Here is a 20,492-nt window from a genome sequence, read left to right on the forward strand (position 1 = left end):
AGCCATGTTGTTCTTCCAGCAGTTCAGACTGTGTGAAGGTAAGAGGCAGAGGGGTTATTTTGTTTACTTAGTTTTATTTTTTAAAAGCTTCCTATATTTTTTAAATTCCTCGCCCACACAAATCCATGGGGTGAACAAGCAAGGTCTTAGTCCAGCTGGTTTTGGGTGCACTTAGAAATCCCCATGGGGATTTTTATCTGGCAGGGCTAGGAGCCTCTCTTCCCAGTCACAGCTAACATAAAAACATTTCTACTGATTAGTTGCACTTATTTATTTGTCCAAACACACAGCAGCCCAAGCCTGTATTTGTGTGTGTACTCAAATGTCTTCCAAAAGCCACTCCTACCACCCCTGCAAAATAGTTGGAGGGTGACACACAGTGATAAACATCTGGCCATGGGAATGCTCTGGAGTGAATGGAGTTGTGAATGGGGACCAGTGGCACTGAAGTGGTGGTGACTTCACTCCACATGAGACCAAAATAACCCAGGCTTTGATGCCCCTGTGTCCCAAGGGACAGGCAGTGACCCCAAGCACCCAGCTCAGGAAAGTCCCTCACGCGAGGAAGAGGCTTCAGTAGATGTTTCATCCAAACTTTTCTGCTGGCATGGATCGAGGCTGGATTTGTGATTTCAATGTTCATGCTGAAATCCACGCTTAGCGTTGACTCACAGGGGACACAGAGGTTTGTGATCGGTGGCAGGAATCAGCTGTCTTGTTTGTCAAAACTTCAAGCTTGATGACGGGGTATTTGTTGGAAGATGTAAGAAATTCTACTGCTTGGGACTGAAATAATGTCACTTAATTGCTAAGACACTGGGAAAGCCTCAGAGATTGAGTCCATACCAACTGCTGGTTCACATGCTCGTGAAATCCTGCTGTTGTAAGTGTATTCTTAGACAAATGTGATTTTTGTGCTCTGGGGAATTAGCAAAGTTTTATTATTTTTTATTATTTTTCAAACATTGCCTCTACAAGCTAATCACACTTCTCCAAGAAAATATCTTTGCCATTACTACTAAGGAGGCACATTTTGGAAACTTTGGAAAAATGAACTCTGAAATGAAATCCAGAAACAATTAAATCATCCAGTTCTGAAACCTTTTAAACCAAAGTTATTTTCTCTGGTTTATGGGTGTCTTCCCCAGTCTGTTCTGGAATGCTTTGGGTTTTGCTTAAAAACATTGCAGTAGTGGGAAATGGTTTTGACAGAATATCCAGCCCTTTTTTTTTTTGCATGTCCTCAGCACAGAGGCAGCAACTATTAGAAGAAAACCCCAAATATTTTCTGCCTGACGTGCTTCTCATCTGCCCACTGTTGTGGGCACTGGGAAATGCAGGAACGCTCTGCCCAGCTGCTGGCAATGCCCTGAACCTGCCACTTGCTCTTCTTTCCCAGGGCAGCACAAACTCCAAGCTCAACAGAAGTTTCATGGTCCAGTTTTTCAGGCCCACACATGCCTCAAGCCACACTACAAAGTCCAGCTTTGGCTCTGAGTCCTTGGAGGTGCTGATGGGGGCCTCCATGGACCACCTGGTCCTGCACCTTGCATCTCTCCTAGCCCTCATCCACAGGACATTTGCAGCTCTCTTAGGAATTGCTGGAGTCCCAGCATCCCACCACATTTTGACCTGAATCTCTGGCCCTTCTGTACTTCCCTTCTCTCTGCTGCCCATAATTAGGGGCGGATCTCAGACAACAGGAACAAGTAGGGGTGGGAATGTTGATGTGGCTCAGGCGAGCTAAGGAGGAGTTCAGTGATGAACTTGGACAGAAAGGACTAGGGTGGCTGTGTTCTGGGATGGCTGTGATCTCCCTGAAGACCTCCCCTTCTGGACCTGTGGTTCTTCAGCATGTACCAGACTCAGATCCCAAGAAGCTCCAAGCCATGTGTGGCTTGGCCTGCTCATCTCAAGCTGGAGGTGCCTGATGAAGCTCCTGTTACCTTCCACCGTGGCCCAGAGCAGGGACCTGGCTCTGCTTGCATCTCCTTGGGCAGAGGTATTTCCAACTGCCAGCATAACATCACTTTCCTCCTCCAGCACAGATGCACAAGCAGGGAAGCTCTGTCAAATCGTAGGGGCTTATCTGCTTTGCCCCGTGAGAAATCTAGTTTTCTTCCTTTGTTTGGTGACCTGAGCCTTATCCCAGCTGGTGAAGAGCTGGTTTATGATTCATGACTGGAAAGAGAGGCTGAATCAGAAAGTTTTGGCAGCAGCCAGGCTGAAGGTGGGGCTTGAGGATGGCACTGGCTGCAGGAGCTATGAAGGGTCAAGCAGCCCACCAGGAGGGTCCCCAACTGTTCCCAAGCCACCTGCACCTTTCCTAGAGGCAACCCTTGCTGGCATTGAGATTTCTCTGCATGGTGCCTTGGTCCTAGGAGGGCTTTTTCTCTCAGAGGGAGGTTTGCATGGAAATAACTTGATGTGGGAATCTGCTCTTTGCCTTGAGGGGGTTAAAGTCTGCTCCCTCCTTCCAGGCTGACCGTGGAAAATACTGCTCATGCCAGGGACTATGCAGGACAGAAACTAGGGCTCCTAGGATACAATTATACAAATAATACAACTTGTTCCACGAGCGGCGGAAACCAGCAAAGCCTGATTTCCGATGGGTTTATGTTGTGGAGTAAAGGGTGTGCAGGAGCTTTCACTGGCCAGTAAAAGCTAAACACACACCATCACCTCATCAGCCACCAAACTTCACAAAACTTACATTCCCATAATAGCTGGGAGTCCCTGTACAGTGTGGCTGAAAGTGTCCGAAAAGAAAGAGAGTTGGAGAGGAGGTGTGCAAGGGTGGTATAGTTGTGAGAACCTTGTTTCTGTAGAAAATCAGGTTGTAAAAATGAGGATGCAGGCAGACAAACTCTGGGCTAGTTTAAAGATGTTTTCATTGTTTTCTACCTCAAACTATGCATCTGCTTTGTGGTGATGATCATTTTGCCAGGGCCAAAGGCACTTAAAGGCAGAGGTTTTACATGACCATGTAACATGGGGTGCTTTGGGCCCACAGGGAGAAGTGTTGTTCTGTTTGGCAGTCTGGATTTTAGCCTTGGAGAAACTTGTGTCCCACTTCCTGTTTCAGCCCAGACCTAGCCTTTTTGCTTTGATTGCCCCTGCATCTCAGACCTTGGCATATCTGGTGGCCAATGTGTGCTAAAAGCAGAGCCCTGCCCCTGTCCTCTGCACCAGGCATGAATGACCCATGAGCTGTATCTGACACTGAGAAGATGCAACTGTCTCATATCCAGCTTCTGGTGACTACTTTTAAAGAAACCAGCAGCTTAGTTTTCTACTTTTTTCCTACTGGGATCATGTCACATTTGATTTGTAGGAGACAATACACATGTAATGGAGAAGTTCAGCAGATGCATGCTGGAGCCTCACAGGAGCCAGACTTTCATCTGTTTGTCACAAGCCCCTTCTTAGGAGCAGCACCAGCTCATGTCACCCTTTGAGGGATAGATGAGCAGTGGAGATGAGGAAGAGTTTTCTAACTAAACCCAACAGAGACGTGCTTGATGATTTTTGTCAGGATATGGTGAAGGTTCCTTGGTGACACACTAGTGGTGGGGAGGGGGAGTTAGTGTGTCATTTTCATGAGGGTGGCAGTGGGGCCACTGGTGTGCTTTGAGCCACTCACCCTTGGGGAGAGGTCCCAACAGAACTTGGTGTCCTGTGAGTGACGTGGGGCTGGGAGAGCCCTGTTCTTGTTCCCACTCACCTGGGTAGGAAGCAGTGTGGTCCATACCCTGAGCCAGCCGTGGGAGTTGTGACTCTGGTGTGCTCCTTGACAATTTGTCTCTGGGTTTGACAGGCTGTGCCCAGCCGGGTGGGCCCCGCTGGCAGCACAGCCCAGAGCCGTGGCGTTGGCAGGAGGTGACACAGCTGAGGTGGCTCGTTACTGCAGCACACAAGACACTGCTGGGGTGCTCATTAACAGGGGGAGGAGAGGGTCTCGAGGTAAACAGAGCAAGGCTGGCAGATGACTGTGCCATCTCTGCACAACCTCGTCTAAGCCTATTTATATAAATCATGTGAAACCCAAATTAGAATTTTATCCATCTGCTGTGCTGTAAGTCGCTCTTCCACCAGCACAGCAAGCCAAGAAAATGCTCTTAACTCCCTAAGATCTGTCTTGAGTGTGAGCAAGTTTTGTATACAAGGCCCATGGTTGGTGTGGGGGTGCTATGCTGCACATCCTGCAAGGCTGCAGGACAGGCTGTCACCAGGCCCTCCAGCAGACAGCAGTGTCTTGACATCAAAGGCGAGCCAGACAGAGGTGTGGATGTTCAGAGAGAAGTCTCCAAGGTTCCTCACTGTGTGTGGGAGGACAAGGGCTCACCTCTACCCCATGTGTGACACAACCATGGCTGAAAGTGTGGAGCAAGACCACCTCTGCCTGACTCCTGTCCCGATGCTGAGCCCAAAGACTGAACTTGGAGTGAACTTGCCATGGTTTGGCACAACAAGGACGGTCAGGAAATACTCCCTGCTCTTTTCATGTGTCCTACTTGTAACAAAGCTGTACTTTTAGCCTTTCCCTCAGGGAGGCTGTTACCCTTTGCTTTGCAGATGCCCAGTGCTCTACACGGGACAGCTCCTTGGAGGAGTCACTCCCAGGTAACCCCAGCGTGGCCACAGCTCTGTGCCTGCCTTCATGTGTGGTCACTGAACCTGCCACTCCTGTGGGAGCACACACTGGTGGGAGCATCCCAGGGCTGCTCCTGTGGGAGCACACACTGGTGGGAGCATCCCAGGGCTGCTCCTGTGGGAGCACACACTGGTGGGAGCATCCCAGGGCTGCTCCTGTGGGAGCACACACTGGTGGGAGCATCCCAGGGCCCCTCCTGTGGGAGCACACACTGGTGGGAGCATCCCGGGGCCGCTCCTGTGGGAGCACACACTGGTGGGAGCATCCCAGGGCTGCTCCTGTGGGAGCACACACTGGTGGGAGCATCCAGGGGCCGATGACTCGGCCGGCCAGCCGCTGCCCTGGCAGCCAGCATGGGACTGGCCCGGCCACAGCGTGGCAATTTCTAGGAAACACGTCTGCCTCCTCACACTGGAGGTCCTTGGTGGAGATGATGACTCACCAAGGGGACATTCAACCTCTTTACCCACCACTGTTATGATCTGGCTTTCTTGGCATTTGGTGTTTTTCCTGTCATTAAAAAGAAAACAATTTAAAAATTATTATTATTATTATTATTATTATTATTATTATTATTATTATTATTATTATTATTTTCCCCTCACTGAATTGAGGATTTCAGTGAACAGTTTGGGGGTAAACAAGTAGAGATGACACTGTGGAAGAACAGTTGGTCAAGTTTGTGAGAGATGGAGCCAGATCTAAATATGGCACAGCCTCGCTGGTATGGAGCAGAAGGAAGGAGGCATATGTGTCTGAGCAGTTGGATTGCTGCACGCTCTGTTAGATTTCCTTAACATCAAGTGCGTATCTTCCTCTTCTCTTTCCTTTTTAGTATAAAAAAAGGAGTAGAAGCTCACCAAAAATGTCTTTGTGTGGAAATAGGGAAAGGCTAAGAGGAGGTGATGGACCCTCTCCATCCCCTGGCTCAGTTTACAGGTGCAGGCAGATGTGTCTGCATGAGATGCTCCTCTGCAAGGACCAAACCAACAGGCCATCCCCAAAATTCAGCCTGGCAAAGGCCTTCTCCCATGTGACCTCCATGCTGCTTGGCATTGATGGAATGACTGCTTTGGGCCACGTATCCCACAGAATCCAAGACCTGCAGGAGGGAGGGTGTCACCGGTGTTCATCTGGAGATGCTGCCCACTCTCGGCCTCTCAGCTGGGCCTCTGCCCACCAGGGGCAAGATGGACCAGGTGCTCTGGGCTGTCCCCTCAACCTGGGTGTCTCCTCCAAAGTCCCAGGCCACTGTATTGACAACAGAAAACCCAAATCCCTCTAGCAGTTATCTCCTCCTGGGAAGTACATCTTCACACTCCACTGGCTGCATCTTCTTTTTGAGCCCCTTTGTCTAGTGACAAAAAGCCTGCAGAGAAATCAATGTCCTTAGAGTGTATTCAGTGCTGGAAAGAGCTGCACAAGGATTTCAATCTCCCTTTGTGGCTGACTGTGGAGACAACCAGAGGTCAGGTTATGCCAAGGACACGACGTGCTGCTGGATGCACACTGCCAGTCCTCATGTGGCTCCTGCCTGTCCTGGTGGGCGACTCAACCCCTGGGCTGGGGAACTGAAGCTTTCTTGTCTGTGGGATGCTCTTGCTGCATTTTCCCACACTCAGGGAAAGGCAGGGAGCTGGAAAGGAGAAGCCAAAGGTGAGGATGTTTGCAAGCAGCTTCAGCCAGGGCTGTGCAGAACATGACCTGCACTAAAAAGTCAGTATTTGCCAGCAAATAACATAGGGCTTTCTTTTTGTTTAATTGCCTCACTCACAGGAGAAAGAGCTACAAAGAGAGAATGGAGCAGAGCAGGTCCCAGAGCACTGGTTGTGCTGCCTGGTGTGTGCCAGCAATGTCAGCTGCCTTAGAGCAGCACCTCAGCTACTTCTCCTGCCCTCTGAAGACTTGTGTGAAAATGACCAAGATACAAAGGGCCCAGGGTGCTCCTGGAAGAGGAAAAGCCAATTGGTGTTGCTTGAATGAAGAGGCTGAGGACAATGCCCGAGTGTCTGCATTCACATCCTGGAAAAGCAGTTGTAGATTGATCCTGGTTTGGTCACCCACTGATGAGCTAATTTTTAACACCAACCATGTGAGTATAAAAAGGATTAACCCTAAGTTTTAGAGCTTTGATCACATAAAAAACCACAGTCAAAGCGTTTGTGTAAGGAGATGTTTCAAATGCCCTTTTGTGAATGCAAAGGTTCATCTTATTTGAAGAGGTAGAAACAGGAATACAGAAACTATCTTCTGCAATGCAACAGTGCTGCTTGTTTCACAATTTTGCTTAATTCATTTTTATGAACAGGCTCTTAATTCAGTTTAATTCAGTCTCTTTTCTTCCCCTACTCCCCCTGTGCAATGCAATCCCATTTGTGTCTAGGTTACTGGCAACCCGTATATCAAGCTCTAGCCAAGCATGTATTAAAATAAAGCTGCAATCTGCTGAAAAACAGGTTTTAAGATGGAAACAAATAATTAGAAACACACCAATTAGTGTCTGTCTGACAACAGGTTGAGCTCTGCACAGATTTAAACAAAGCTGTAATGGCAGGATGTGAGCGATTCAAACTGGAGGCACTGGCTGAGTGTTGATTTTAATGGGTCAGCTGGAAAAGATGTGGGGAAGGAGCAAACCTGGTTGGTTTTGGCTGGAGCTGAGCACCCAGAATTGTGATATAAGAGAAACACGTGGGGGCTTTGTGTAACTCACGGCCGTGTAAGGACTGAGGCGTCGGGTGAAGCAGGAGCTTTGGCTGGTGTCAGAGTGCAGCTGGGTCCTGCCCCTGTGCGGGCGTGTGTTTGCTGGGCAGCGCTGACACACCAGCCAAAGCTGTGGAAGCATTTTCTGTGGTTTTGTACCTCTGCTGTGGGTGTTTCTGTGCCTGCAGACTCTGGCAATGCCCCGGGGCAGGGCAGAGAGCCGTGCCCCTTGGCTAGGCGATGGACAGCAGGGCCTCTGGGGAGCTTCCCAGCAGCTCCTGAGAGCAATTCGGTCAAATACTCTTTTTCTCTCATTGACAGGAACATCTCACTGCTGGAATTGCGGTGTGCCCGGTCCTCAGCAAACATGTGAGCGAGCGAATCACTCCAGCAGCGTGGATCGTTCTTCTGCACCCATTGTTATGGAAATCGCCTTAGAGACTGTTGCTCCAGCAAACATTTTTAGAAGCACGAGTGAGTTGCGCAAGAGGAAAGCTGCTCAGAGGTGAGGAAAACCCCCCTCCAGGCTCTCAGCACTGCCCCTTCCTCCAGCGGTGCAGTGGAGCCCTGCTGGCTCTCCTGCTGGGGATGGGATTTAGGGTGGGGACGGGATTTAGGGTGTTCCTTTGCCTGGTAAGGCAGGGAGAAAGTGCTTCTGGAGGAGAAGCCCCTTCTGCGTCAGTCTCCAAGGAAACCCTTAGTGTTGCGTGGCTCAGCCTTCGTTGCACGCCTGGGCAGAAGCTCACACATCCCAGACTTGTGCCTGAATCATACATCCACACTTTGATCTGCTAGTGGCGTTTTATGGGTGCAAAATTTAGGCAAATTGTGGGGTTTTCCTACCCCTACGTGCCACTTTATCTCAGAGAGCCTCATGGTTGGATTTGGTGTGCAGCGCAAGTGAAACCAGCCCTATCTCTGTTTCAAATGCACATTCCTCACCTCTGACTCTGGAAGGAGAAACCTTCTAATGCCCCCACACCTCCCAGCTTTTCAAGAGCAAGTCTGGGAGCTGTGGTGGTTGCAGGGAGGTTTGAGCAGCAGGTGCTTCCAGGTGTGCTGCCACCAGCCTGGGTACTTGCCTGAGCCAGGGCAGGTCACCCCTCTGCTCCCTGCCTGGTGACAAGCAGGAGGGGTAGAGGAGAGCAAGTCACTGCCCTGAAAGCTTCCAAACACCCACAGGTTAGGGCTGCCCACCCACAGGGCAGTTTCACTGCTTACCCCCCATTTGTGCTCAAACATCCAGCCCTGAGTTTTAATTTTAAAAATCATCTCTTCTTGTTGCAATTAACTACAAACAATTGCTTCTCTTGAGTTTGCTCATGCTCGTCATCGCTGCCTGCTGTGGAGCAGGACCAGCTCTTCAGCCTGTGCCCAGGAGCTCTGAGCAGCCTCAGCTGATGGAAGGGGAAAAGCACAGATCCAGTGACCTTTGTTTGCCTCACTGCTGCCACAGTCCCTGCCTGACATTTGAGGAGTGCTGTAAGTGCTGGAGGGGGCATGAGGATGGGGTATTGGGCAAAGCACATAAATCTCATCCTTGCTGGTAGAATACCAGGCTGAGCTGTGACCCTTCCCTTCCCTCTCAGGCAATCAGAGTTGACTTTCACAGTGGTATCTCACCAGGAACCAAGAGCAGGGCACTTCCTGCAGCTCCCTGCTGCCCAGGCAGAGGAACTGACCACAGTTTGTTTGTTCCCAGGACTGTTTGACTGCCCACAGCAATGGAGCTGGAGCAGGGTGGGATGTCTGGCTCTGTGGGATGTTGTGCTGCTCGCTGCCAGTGCTATGGGGTAGGACAAGAGGGAGCTGATCTGGGAGGGGACCTTGTCATCCCAGGGGAGATGCTGAGAATCATAAGATGGTGGCTGTTAAACACTGACCTGTTGTCAGTGATCCCTGGCTGCTCCCTGGCATCTCCCAGCAATGCCTGGGGAGGGAAAGGACAGCTCCATCCCATGCCTGCCTTCTTTGGCTTTTGCAAGCTGGCTGGTCTTAATTTCTCCAGGCACTTCCTGCAGGACCACAGTGCTGGGTGCTGCAGATGTGCTTGAAGACACAACACCCTGGCCCTTCTCTGGTAAACTTCTGTCCAGCTTTGTAGGCAGTGCAGCTGAAAGGGTGTTTTTCTCCCTGAATCTGGCAAACCCTTTATCCCAACGATCCTTGGCAGTGTTAAATCCCAAACCTCAACCCTCAACAGCCAGAAGCATGAGATTAGCATAAGCCCCCAACTTTCTTTTGATAAATAAAATTTGGGGGGCAGGGGGGGATGAGAAAGGATAACTCTTTGGATTATACATTCTGAGCCACTTCTGCTTATTTTACCTCCCTTGGTACTTTATCTGCTGCACTTGTGCAGGCTGGAAGCTCCCTTTTATTTTGTTTTGTTTGCTTTTAATGTGAAAATGGAGCTTTTTAGGGCAAGTAGCTGAAGCTTTGCCACAGGAACTGAGCCCTGGGCCGTGCCTGGCTATGAAAGTCAGATGCCTTTGCTGGACATCTGGCTGCTTTAGTGCCAGATACCAGAGAAGAGCACTTTAATATTTATCCTGAGCTAAAAAAACAAGTAGAATGGAGGAAAATATACAAAGTAGGCCATGAAAACAGGATTTGTGAACATCTGAGATCCGCTCCTAATTAATAGCAGTTCCCATCCCAGAAATCATACCATTCAGCAAAAGTTAATCATCTTTGCTCATACATACAATACCCTTCAAGAGAGAATGAGTCACCCTCATTGAAATGTCTGATGTTATGAAATCCAGTGTGACTGATGTAACAGACCCAGCTAAGCTCTCCAAATTGGCCGGCAGCACCACGGCAAAGCTGCCTGTGTGTGAGCTGACTTCATTGAGTTTTGCTTGTTTGCACCCAGGATGGATTTTCCCTTTAGTTTCTGGAACAGACTCACAGCAAAGGGCCCAGGAAGGCTGTGGGAAGGTGAGTGTGGCAGGAGGGGCTGGCATCAGCAAGCCCCCGTGGTCCTCACTTAGCAGCATGAAACTGCTTGTCCCCACCTCTGGGAGCCAACAAAACTGCATCAGCCCCAATCCTGAAACTATTTAGGCACCCACATAATTCACAGCTCTTTGGGGTGTCTGGGACCAGTGCTTCAATCACACCACTCTACATCTTTAACCATTCACTTGCCTGGGGATTTATTCTTCCCTACTTGGTTGAGAGAGAAATGTAGGTTGAATTCAGCATTAAGATTCTGCCTTGATATCAGCTGTTCCCTTTTAAATTAAATATTATTACCTGCAAACATTTCCTTTTAGCACTGGGAGCCGTTTGCTTGGTGTACTTTGTTTAAATGTCACCATATGAATTACTGAAAGTAATTTAAATATTTAAAGACATATACTGCAAGTCTAATTTTATTTTGAAATCCCGAGCCAGGCTCGCAGCTGATGCAGCAGATAACAGCTCAGCCTGGCACCCCTGGTTCCTGGCCCAGTTCTTTAAATTAATGATTTGCATTTCCAACACCTTTCACCTAACAAGTCTGTGCTCTGAGGTTGGTTTTTTTTTTTTTTCCAGCCAGGTTTTCTTCTCTCTTTGAGGCATTGCAGCCCCTCTAGGATGGGTGTGAGTCCCTTGGCAGCTTCTCTCCCATCCACCCATCCACCTTGGTTGCCCTTCTGGGGCATCTGCTCCATAGGACAAAGCCTTGGAGCAATAAGATCAGAAATGCCAGGGCCCCACCAAAAGAGACAGCAGTGCTCTTGTATTTCATGCTTTCCAACTAGAGAAGATCCCCCTCCTGACACAACCTTTTCATCTCTTGTTATCTTTATGAACAGCTTAGGAAAAAAGTACCATTTCTGGCACGCTGGCCTTGCTGCTGAAGAGCTGTTCCTCTTCCACCTCCTTCGCCTGCTGGGATTAATAGCTACAGGTAATGCTGGGGAGTAAATGAAAGGCTTTCCATGAGGAAATAAACTAAAAGAGTGAACAAAAGGCTGATTCTTAGAAGCAAAACAACTGAAACTGTCACCAGGAAAGCATGGTGATGAAGTACTCTGGTCCTCGGAAGTTGCCTTACATGTATTGGAAATTACCTTCTGACTCAACCAGCTCAGTGTGTCTGGTGCCACCATGCTAAAAGATTTTAGCTGACCTGAATACCCAAAGTTTTCAAGGAAATAACATTTCCCATGAGAACTGTCAGAACCAGAGCCAAGCCTTTCCTAAGAAAAGCCTGGGTTAGTTGGGTGATTTCTCCTGCTCTGGGAGCAGCCTCCTCAAGGAGCTGAGCTCCCACTGCCGTGTCCCCGTGGGCAGGAGCTGCTCTGTGGGCACACCCAGAGTCTGCTCTCACTCCTCTGCTGCCACAGCATGGGGGTATCCAATGCAAACTCCAAGTAAAAGCCTTTTAACCATCCTGCAGTCTCCCGGGAGAGTTCCTCTTTCCTGCTGCCCTTCTCCCACCAGAGCAGAGTCTGGCTTCTTATTCAGAGCCAGTGACTCATTCCCTGGGATGTCTTTGCTTGAATTTGCCTGGTCACCTCTTTCCCTGAGCACTGCTTCCTCGCTTGTCAGATGGTGAGTGAAGGAACACAGGCAGTGTGTGCTGAGGTGGCACAAGCTGCTGGCAGGATTCCCCTTTTCTCATGCCCTGGGTGTCCCAAGGCCAGTGCCCCGCTCTGTTGTGGGCAGTGGTCAGAAGGGAAGCAATGTGTGTCTCCAATTCCATCCTTTTCTCCAAGATCCACCACTTGAGCTATGAAATGCTGTGAGTTCTCCCTGCTCCCCTGGCTTTGCGTGTTCCAGGGTGCCATTCACAAGGACCTCAGTGTGCAAAGAGGAGCTTTATGAAGTCCAGCAAAGGGTCTAGGAACTCCTGCCCCCAAGGAGGAATGACCACACTCACCAGTACAAACTGGGAACCAGCTGGCTGGAAAACAGCTTTGTAGGTAAAGACCTGGGAGGTCCTGGTGGATAACAAGCTGACCATGAGCCAGTGGTGCCTTCTCACAATCAGCAACATCATGGGCTGGATTAAGAAGAGCATTGCCAGCAGGCCAAGGAGGAAGGAGGTTTTGATTCATCCTTTTTGACCAAGCACTGCTGCCACTGGCAGAAACTGGGTTGGCACCTTGTGAGTGTTCCAGATACTTCTTGCCAGCTCTGAGGTCCAGCAGAGTCCTGCATGGAGGATCTTAAACCCCAGTTCAAGGCCTGGAAAGCAAGACACAGACAGAAGGAAGGGACCTGCCCAGCATCACACAATTAAGCCAGTGGTAGGTTAGGAAGTGACTGGACGCTTCTCTGAGATCTGGTTTAGTTCCCTATATGCTAGGTCATGTTCTTGTAGGTATTCAAAAGTTGTGAGTGTACCCAAGAGTGTCAGGCTGGCAGAAGAGATGCTTTGTGTTCAAAATAAAGTCCTGTTTCCTGGAAACTAAACTTTTTTTGGGGGAAAAAAGGAGCAGGGCTCAGCTGAACATTGCTAACACTGTGAGGAAAATAGAAATTGTTTTTTGATGCTCTGAAAGAGGAACCAGCCCCTTGCTCCTGAAATGCTTTACGGAAATGGATTCTTGGGTGTTGTTTAGTTTTATTTTAACTACACTGAGGGGTTGCAAAACAAGAGAATTTGATGCAAGGAAAAAAATCTCTGGAGCTAGAGCATCTTCACAGATGTCCAGCAGAATTTCTCCATGGGAGACCAGTGCTGCCACGGCACAGGTGGTGAGAGCTCAAAGCAGGGCACGAGCCTGGGCTGCCTGTCCATCCATAGCCACAAAATACACTCAACCAGAGCAACTGCATGAATGAAAAGCAGCATTGCAGGGAGCATGCACAGGCTGGAAGACCTGCACAGCTCATTGGAATAAAAGGATATGAACAATAATTGACTTTAACACCACCCATGGTGAGAAGCAGCAGCAGCACAGTGCAACTTGCTGCCCTAGTGTCTGTGTTGGCTGAGGGTTTAACTGGTGCATTTTGGGGTTTCACTGGTAGCCAGGGCTATCAGTGGGGCACTGCCACGGCGCTGAGGCTGCCTCTGTGCTCTGGTGAAAATCCCAGGCAGTGCTGCCAAAGCCACTGGGACTGCCCTGGCTCCACCACAGCAGAGCTGAGCTGGACTGCCCCACTCTTGCAGCAGTGGGAGAAGCCCTGGCAGAGTTTGCATTTCAGAGGAGCATTTCAGAATCCCAGGTGTCTCCCAGAACTAGGCTGAGGAGCAGTGACCACCCAGCTCTGTGTGGGGAGAAGCCTGTCCTGGTAGTTGGTGGCCCTGCTTGAAATCAGACCCAGCAGCACAGTGAACAGGGAAAATACAAAGGCTGGAGGGCCAAAGTATGGAGAAGTCTTATGTCTCCTCTCAGCTTCTCCCACACCTTCTCTCACCAGAGGGACAGGCCATGCAGAACCTTCCCTGGGAGGCTCTGCAGTGCCTGCACCCAGTCCTGATCTTCACCATCTGTCCCTTTCCTGTGCCACAAGTCAGCATTCCAGCAGCCTGGGGAGATGAGTGAGAGTCACAGAACTCACTCCCTGGGCATGTGCTAGGAAGCTGGGTTGGGGACACAGAGCGGGGTGCAGCCTGCCTGCTCAGTGACAGCCCTTCCTGGTGGGTGGTGAAGCTGCTTTCACAATGGTTTCCCATGAAAAGCTTGCACCAGGAAGTTCTCCACTTAGACTCCTTGGAAAAAAAATCTTCCTCTGCAGGAAATTGCTTCTTGAAAACAGCCTGGCTGTCTGGAGAAGCTGCTGAGGAACTGACGTGTGCACAGGGCAGGCGAGGTGCTGGATCTGCAGAGCCAGGGAGGGGATGGAGCCCAGCAGAGCCAAGGACTGGAGCTCAGACAGCACCAACAGGTCCTGCACTCCATGTCTTGGGCCATTTCTCTCTTGCTTCACTCTTTCCTAAGGAGGAAGGGTTTTTCTGTCATACAAAAGGAGGAATACATGGGATATGGAGGTCTGTATTCAACTCCAGGCTGTTCAGGCTGTGTCCAACACATGCCTGAGCCAGGTTTGAAGGTAGATGTTATTGGCTTCTTAAGTCCCATAAATAGCCTGTCCCACTCCATCATTGCAGTGACAGACTCTGGAGGGTCTCTTGCCAAAGGAGCATTGGAGCTTTCCCCTCCTCTGGTCCTCTGCAGGGGAGGATTTCCTAAGGATGGTGACACATAGCTTCCAGACCTCCTCATTTAAAACTCCCTGCTAAAAGGATAAATAATCTTAAATATTCTCCAGTTCTTCCTCTGGAAGGAGCCTGGAGCCCAGGAGGTGAAGCAGGGAAGAAGGGAAATGGTGTTGCGTAAGGGTGTTTTCTCAGTTTAATTAGATTGGAGCTGCTCTCCCTTGCTGGTGGAGCCTCTGGGCTCTTGGCTTCTGCTTAAACATGAGCCCCCTTTCTCTCCTGGGTTTCACAGAAAACACACCCATTTCCATAAAAATTATGGGGTTCCTCAAACCCTGAACATGGACTCAGGCTTTTCCTGGTGGCCAGTGAGGGCAACAGGAACAAATTGAAGCACAGGATGTGTCAGTTCTCTTTTTCACTGTGAGGATGGTGAAATACTGCACCAGCTTGCCTGGGAAAGGTGTGGAATCTCCGTCCTTGGAAATATTGGGATACCCAATAGTAGGTGCAATACTTGCCCTAAGAGATGCTGCTGTGAGACAGGAGCTGGACTGGACACTCAGGGATCTCCAGCCTCAGCCCCTCTGGTGAGATGGTAATGGCCCCAGGATGTCCAGACACTGCACGTGCCTTCTGACTTTTGCACAGGAGGGGATGGTTTGCTTCTTCTGCAGGAACCTGCCAGAGAACAACTTTGTTGTCTTTGGAGCAGAGTTCATTGACACATTGACTTGAAACTCTCCAGCTGTGCAGCAAAAGGACACCTCAGAGAGCCAAATGTTATGTCCATTTAATAGAAGAAAAAACTGGAAATGCCAGTTCCATGTACTTGTGGCTGCTTTGTGTTTCATGAGATGCTCCACAAAGGTTTCTCCTTGTGGTGCTCCTTCCCCAGCCTCCATCCATCCATCTGCCTTGCCACGTGGAAGATGCTTCCAAGGCTCAGCATCCCCGTGGGATGGAGCCCAACATCGGAGACTTTGCCCCGAGGCAGGGCTGTGTTAGGAAGGGTGAATCTGTTCCCATGGCTGAATTGGATGCCTGCAGTGCCAGAGCTGATGCTCCACGGGGATTGTTTGCTGCAGACAGGAGACTTGGACCCCCCTGCTGAGTGTTTGTGGGTGAAAGGCTTCGCCAGGCCAAAGTCATCTGACATTTTTCTCGGGGGCGGGTGAAGTTAATGAGTCCAGATTAGGCAGCGCGGAGGCTGGGGAGCTGGATTTCTGCTGAATATATATGAAGACAAATGTAAATTCTAAACTTTCTAGGGAGTATTTTTACCCTGGCTCAGTGCTAACATAGATAAAAATAGTCACAAATTAGTGCAAGAGTAGAAAGTAAAATTGGGGATTTTTTTCCCCCTGTTAAAACCATGCATCTGCTACCATAACTACCAGGAGTTAACCTCTTCCATGCATTAATGAAACATGGGGTAAACCATCAACAAGTGCCCTCTCCTGACAAAATAACTCCTACTCCATTAAATAATTAGGAAGGGAAACTGAAGTTAAATAAAAAGTCTTTTTTAACAATTTTTTTTAAAGATAGAAAAAAGTGATTCAGTCCTAGAAATTCAGCATTGCAAGAGGATGTTAACATCACACCAGCCCACCTACCTGGTTCCTTAGCACCCAAACACTTGCAAAGGTGATGGGAGGTATCAGCCCCATTCTACAAATGGGAAGTACACAAAACTGTGGATTCACTCAACGTCACAGAGCTGACCTGGGGGCCCAGGTTACCTGAGCAAATTCCCAGCTGAAATCTTGCTCACAAAACACAGCTTTGAGCTGCCAGTCCAGCATTAAGCTGCCAGGAAGGTGCTTCCTGTCTTGGTACTGGTGGATATTTGATCGCAGACACCTGATCCAGGTGAAGACTCCTTCTAGAAGGAGTTTAATAGCTTTATGGATTGGTATCTGGGCCATCAATCACACCTAATACCTCTTATTAGATGTAGCAAACAGCTGATGAGCAGTGAGAAGGTAAGTCCTATGAAGGTTTAGCTGCTACAGCACAGGTTTGTTGGGGGAGAGGCTGGAAGGAAAATCCTTTGGGGATTAAGTGTTGTGGAGAAAGTGCATGCTACAAATAAAAGCTTTTCAGAGGTTCATTTTAAAGAAGAAAATATATATTAAAGTCTGACCAGCTTCTAATTTACCTTACTCTGTAAATCCTTAGGAGTCCCTGCCTCACCTAAGCTGTAGGTAGTACCATGCATCCACTTGGGATGTTTCACCTTCTACCTTTACTCACACCTTACCTCCCGCCTCGGCACAAAGTAGGATCTGTCACATCATTTGGGAGCGATGCCTCTCCAGGGCCTGGAGTGGGTTTTGGGCAGACATCTGCTAATGATGCACTTATCTTGTGTACTGCCATGACTCGTGGTCTTTGTTTCTAAAGCTTCAAAACAACCTGTGGGCTCTGCAGTCAGAGAATCTGGGAAAAGAGAGGTGATGGAAATGAAGAACCTGAGCTGGCATCTGCACCAGCATCATGGGAAATGGGGACAGGTGAAGGCAAAAGCACTCTGAAGCCAAGCCAGCAAGATGGGGCTGTGGGCTAGAGGAAGTTGCCTGGTCACTGCACTGGGCATCAAACAGAAAGATTGTTGGAGGAGAGAGGCTTTCCACAGCAGAAAAACAGCCAGAAAAAATGCACACAACTGACGTTCCCCCCCTTTTACAGCCCCCTAAATATCAGGCTAGCTCAGAGGTCCTAGGCTGTGAGGGGAGGAATATCAGGAGATGGCAAAGATTTCCAAAGAGGCTCTTACCCCAATATATGTTGGTTCAGCTCTCTTTATTCTGTGGTGTCCAAGGGGAGAGCGGGGCAAAGAGGACGAACAGGAGATGTCAGGGATCTATATAGACTTTGGACAGGGTGGGCTTCCCTGGCTCTGTGCCAACCCCGTTGGGGCAGGAAGGAGGGGTCCAGGGTTATCTGATCAGAGTCACAGGGGCCCGGGGAAGGGGATATAGAGTGCCCATGAGCTCACTGTAACACACAGCCTGTATTAGAAACCTGGGGTCAGGTCTGGTATTACGGTATGGGGATGATGGCAATCCCCTGGCTCCCCAGGGCAGTGGTCACAGCACCAAACCTGCTGGAGTTCAGGAAGGGTTTGGACAATGGTCTCAGGCACGTGGTGGGACTCTTGGGATGGTCCTGGGCAGAACTAGAAGCTGGGCTCAATGATCTTGGTGGGTCCCTTCCAACTCGGGATATTCTATGATTTTATAAATCCACATGTAGAATGGTTATCACTTTGTGCAGTCCTTGTCACAAGCACTTGGGGCTTTTGGGCCTTGAGCTGGAACTGCCCATTTCTGGATGTGTGTTGATCTTCTGCCTGTCAGCAAAGGCTTGTGCATGGGGAAACAAACACCACCGACATCCCTGAGCCCCTGCCAGCCGCGCTGGGCTGAAGGAGGTGCTGGCACACCACGTCCCAGCCCCAGCCTGCAAGGCATGTCTCAGGAGATGCCCTGTGCATGGGAGGGGATTCCGGGGACTGCCCGCAGGGATTGACAGCGACGGCAGAAGCCCGGGTGTCAGTGCCCGGGGCCGGCAGGGCGCTGCCTTCGGCTGCGGCGCACTCTGGAGCTCCGGCTGCAGAGGGCAGCACGGGCGCGGCCGGAGCCAGGGGAGCCTCCAGCGTCCCTCCGCTCCTGCCCGGGCACGCAGGGTGGCACCTTGCTCTTAAGTGACATTATTTGGCTTTGGCCCTTCTCACAGTGAAATCTGCACTTGTCTCCGCAGGTGACGCGTCTGGAGCCCGTCCCGAAACTTAACGTGGTTGCTGGTGCGACCGCAGAATGGAGGTGAAACATTTCTCTTCTGGTTTCACAGGACCACACGCTGGCGGCTACGCCTGCCTCCCTCGCACCACCAAAAAGGATCGCTGTTAGATTTCTGGGCTGTTTTCAGCACAACAGGGACTTTAGACCCAGATTTTAGTCCTTTGCACAAGCCGCTGCTGTTCCCCTTGTGAATTGAAGGTGCCTCGATAAACATTCTGAAAGGTCAGCTATTTTCACTGTGCCTGTGGCTTGCATAAGAACCTCAACATCCTCTGCTGCAAAGAGCAGTGTTAGGAACTTCCTACTGCCACACTGAATCACAATAGCTTCCCACAGCAACCAGTGGTAAAAATAAACTGGGCAAGGGGAAGTGGACAGCTTCTGCTGTTCCGCTTTCTTGGGCACACTTGAGTCACAAAAAAAGCGATGTAGAACAAGACATTTATTTTGCTGATGCCAATGAAATCCATGAATGGTTCAGAGCACGGTCCCGCTGAAATCAGAGTGTTTTGCAATGAGATGCTTGCTGTGCTCAAAGTTAAGCATGCGCTTAAATGCTTTCTTAAGCTGGCATTTTTATTTGGGTCCAACCTTAGGAATTAGACCAAAAGGAAGGACCCCTGCACATCCAAGTGCTGCCTTTGTACTAAAGGCACAGGAATATTTCATGTGTTAAGGGTCTATAAAAGACCACTGAGGAGACAGTGGCTCTGAAATGGTTTCAGTAGTAGATCTCAGCTTTGAGAAAAGCAGATTTTGACCAGAAGAAAAGCGTCTTCAAATACAAATCAATTTGAAGTTCTGCCTAGAGACAATGCCATTTGAACAGCACAGTTCTCAACAACATTACAACTAAGACTCTGTGTGTGCACGTGTTTGTTTGCGTGTGGGGGAGTGTTTTAAGAGCAATATTTTTCCTGTTACACAAGGTACAGCCCAATTCTGGCTGAAATTCGGCCAGCTGGGAAAAAAAAACTTGAGGAGACCTAGTCAGGTTGCTGAGCCTGGGAATCTTCTGGTGAAACAGATCTGCCTCTTCCTTTCAAACAGTGTGTGCTGACAAAGTTGATACTAAGAGGCTAAAGAGATGACAAGTTAGAGACATAAAAAAATGAATGGTTTATCTCCCCAGACTGGGGAGAAGAAATGGTTCCCACTCATGCTTATAAGAATTTGGAGAACAAGGGCTTGTAGGATAACCTAGGCGAGATGAGACCACAACAGAGCTCCAGTCAAACCTCTGGCTGGAAGCTGGGTCAGCCCTGGGGGCAGGCCAGGTTACCTGGGGATGTGTTGAGTTGGATCTTGAAATCTATCGAGGATGGAGATTGCACAACCTCTCTGAGCAATCCACCAATGTTTGACTGCTTGCATGGTGAAAATAGACTGCAGTAGAAGTGGCTCATACAGAACCACATTTTTAATGTCATCCCGCTCATTAAAAAGAGAAAGATCAAATCTATTTTGTAACAGGGAACAGTTTGTGTGAGGCACGGAAAACTTCTGGTACCAGAGGACTGATTCACACAAGAAGGAATGTAAAAGATTGAAGGAAACCTAAGGGTGCCTCCAGTTACATTCCTGTCTTGAAATGCTAGTGTTGCAGCACAAAAGGTTTGTATTTATAGTAGTGGATACCAACAGGAAAAGATACTCTAAAAATAAACAAGGATGCACGGATAAAAACATCTATGTTGTAGCTCAGTCTGAGAGCGAAAGGCAATGCGGAGGCTTTAATGAGTCTCAGTCGATTTTATTTTGGAACTGTGAGTTCCTGTTAAAGACCAAACAGGGCTGGGCACGACCCACTCAGAACCCACGCGGGCCTGCACACCCGCCGGCCCGTGGGCTGGGTCACTTCACTGCTTGACCTTTTTATTAATGCATAGCCCGCGCTCGGGCGGAGGGGCCGGGGTCAGCACCGGCGGGCCGTGCCGATCCGCGCCATTCCGCTCCGCGCCGATCCGCTCCGTGCCGATCCGTTCCGTGCCGATCCGCTCCGTGCCGATCCGTTCCGTGCCGATCCGTTCCGTGCCGATCCGCTCCGTGCCGATCCGCTCCGTTCCGCTCCGTGCGGATCCGCTCCGTGCCGATCCGTGCCGTTCCGATCCGCTCCGTTCCGCTCCGTGCGGATCCGCTCCGATCCGCTCCGTGCCGTTCCGCTCCGTGCCGCTCCGCCCCCCGCGGCTGCCGGGCCGTTCCCGCGCTCTCCCCCGCCGCG

At 49.8% G+C, this 20,492-nt stretch overlaps 1 protein-coding gene across 19 annotated transcripts in view; it reads left to right on the top strand.

Annotated features, from left to right (window-relative positions):
• Window positions 1-19,959, top strand: part of POC1A (POC1 centriolar protein A) — an 88,429-nt gene extending 68,470 nt beyond the window's left edge. For 10 of the 19 annotated variants that reach the window (XR_014958163.1, XR_014958165.1, XR_014958168.1 and 7 more), the window contains 2 exons: window positions 6,431-6,746; window positions 7,679-13,567. The gene's annotated coding sequence lies outside the window, so the exon portion shown is untranslated. Of the gene's footprint in view, window positions 1-6,430; window positions 6,747-7,678; window positions 13,568-18,230 lie in introns of those variants that run through there. The other 9 variants (XR_014958164.1, XR_014958176.1, XR_014958179.1 and 6 more) reach the window with 6 other exon arrangements.
• The last annotated feature ends 533 nt before the right edge of the window (window positions 19,960-20,492 follow it).

Source organism: Lonchura striata, chromosome 12, assembly GCF_050655825.1.
Source record: "Lonchura striata isolate lonStrDom1 chromosome 12, ASM5065582v1, whole genome shotgun sequence".
Lineage (NCBI taxonomy): Eukaryota > Metazoa > Chordata > Aves > Passeriformes > Estrildidae > Lonchura > Lonchura striata.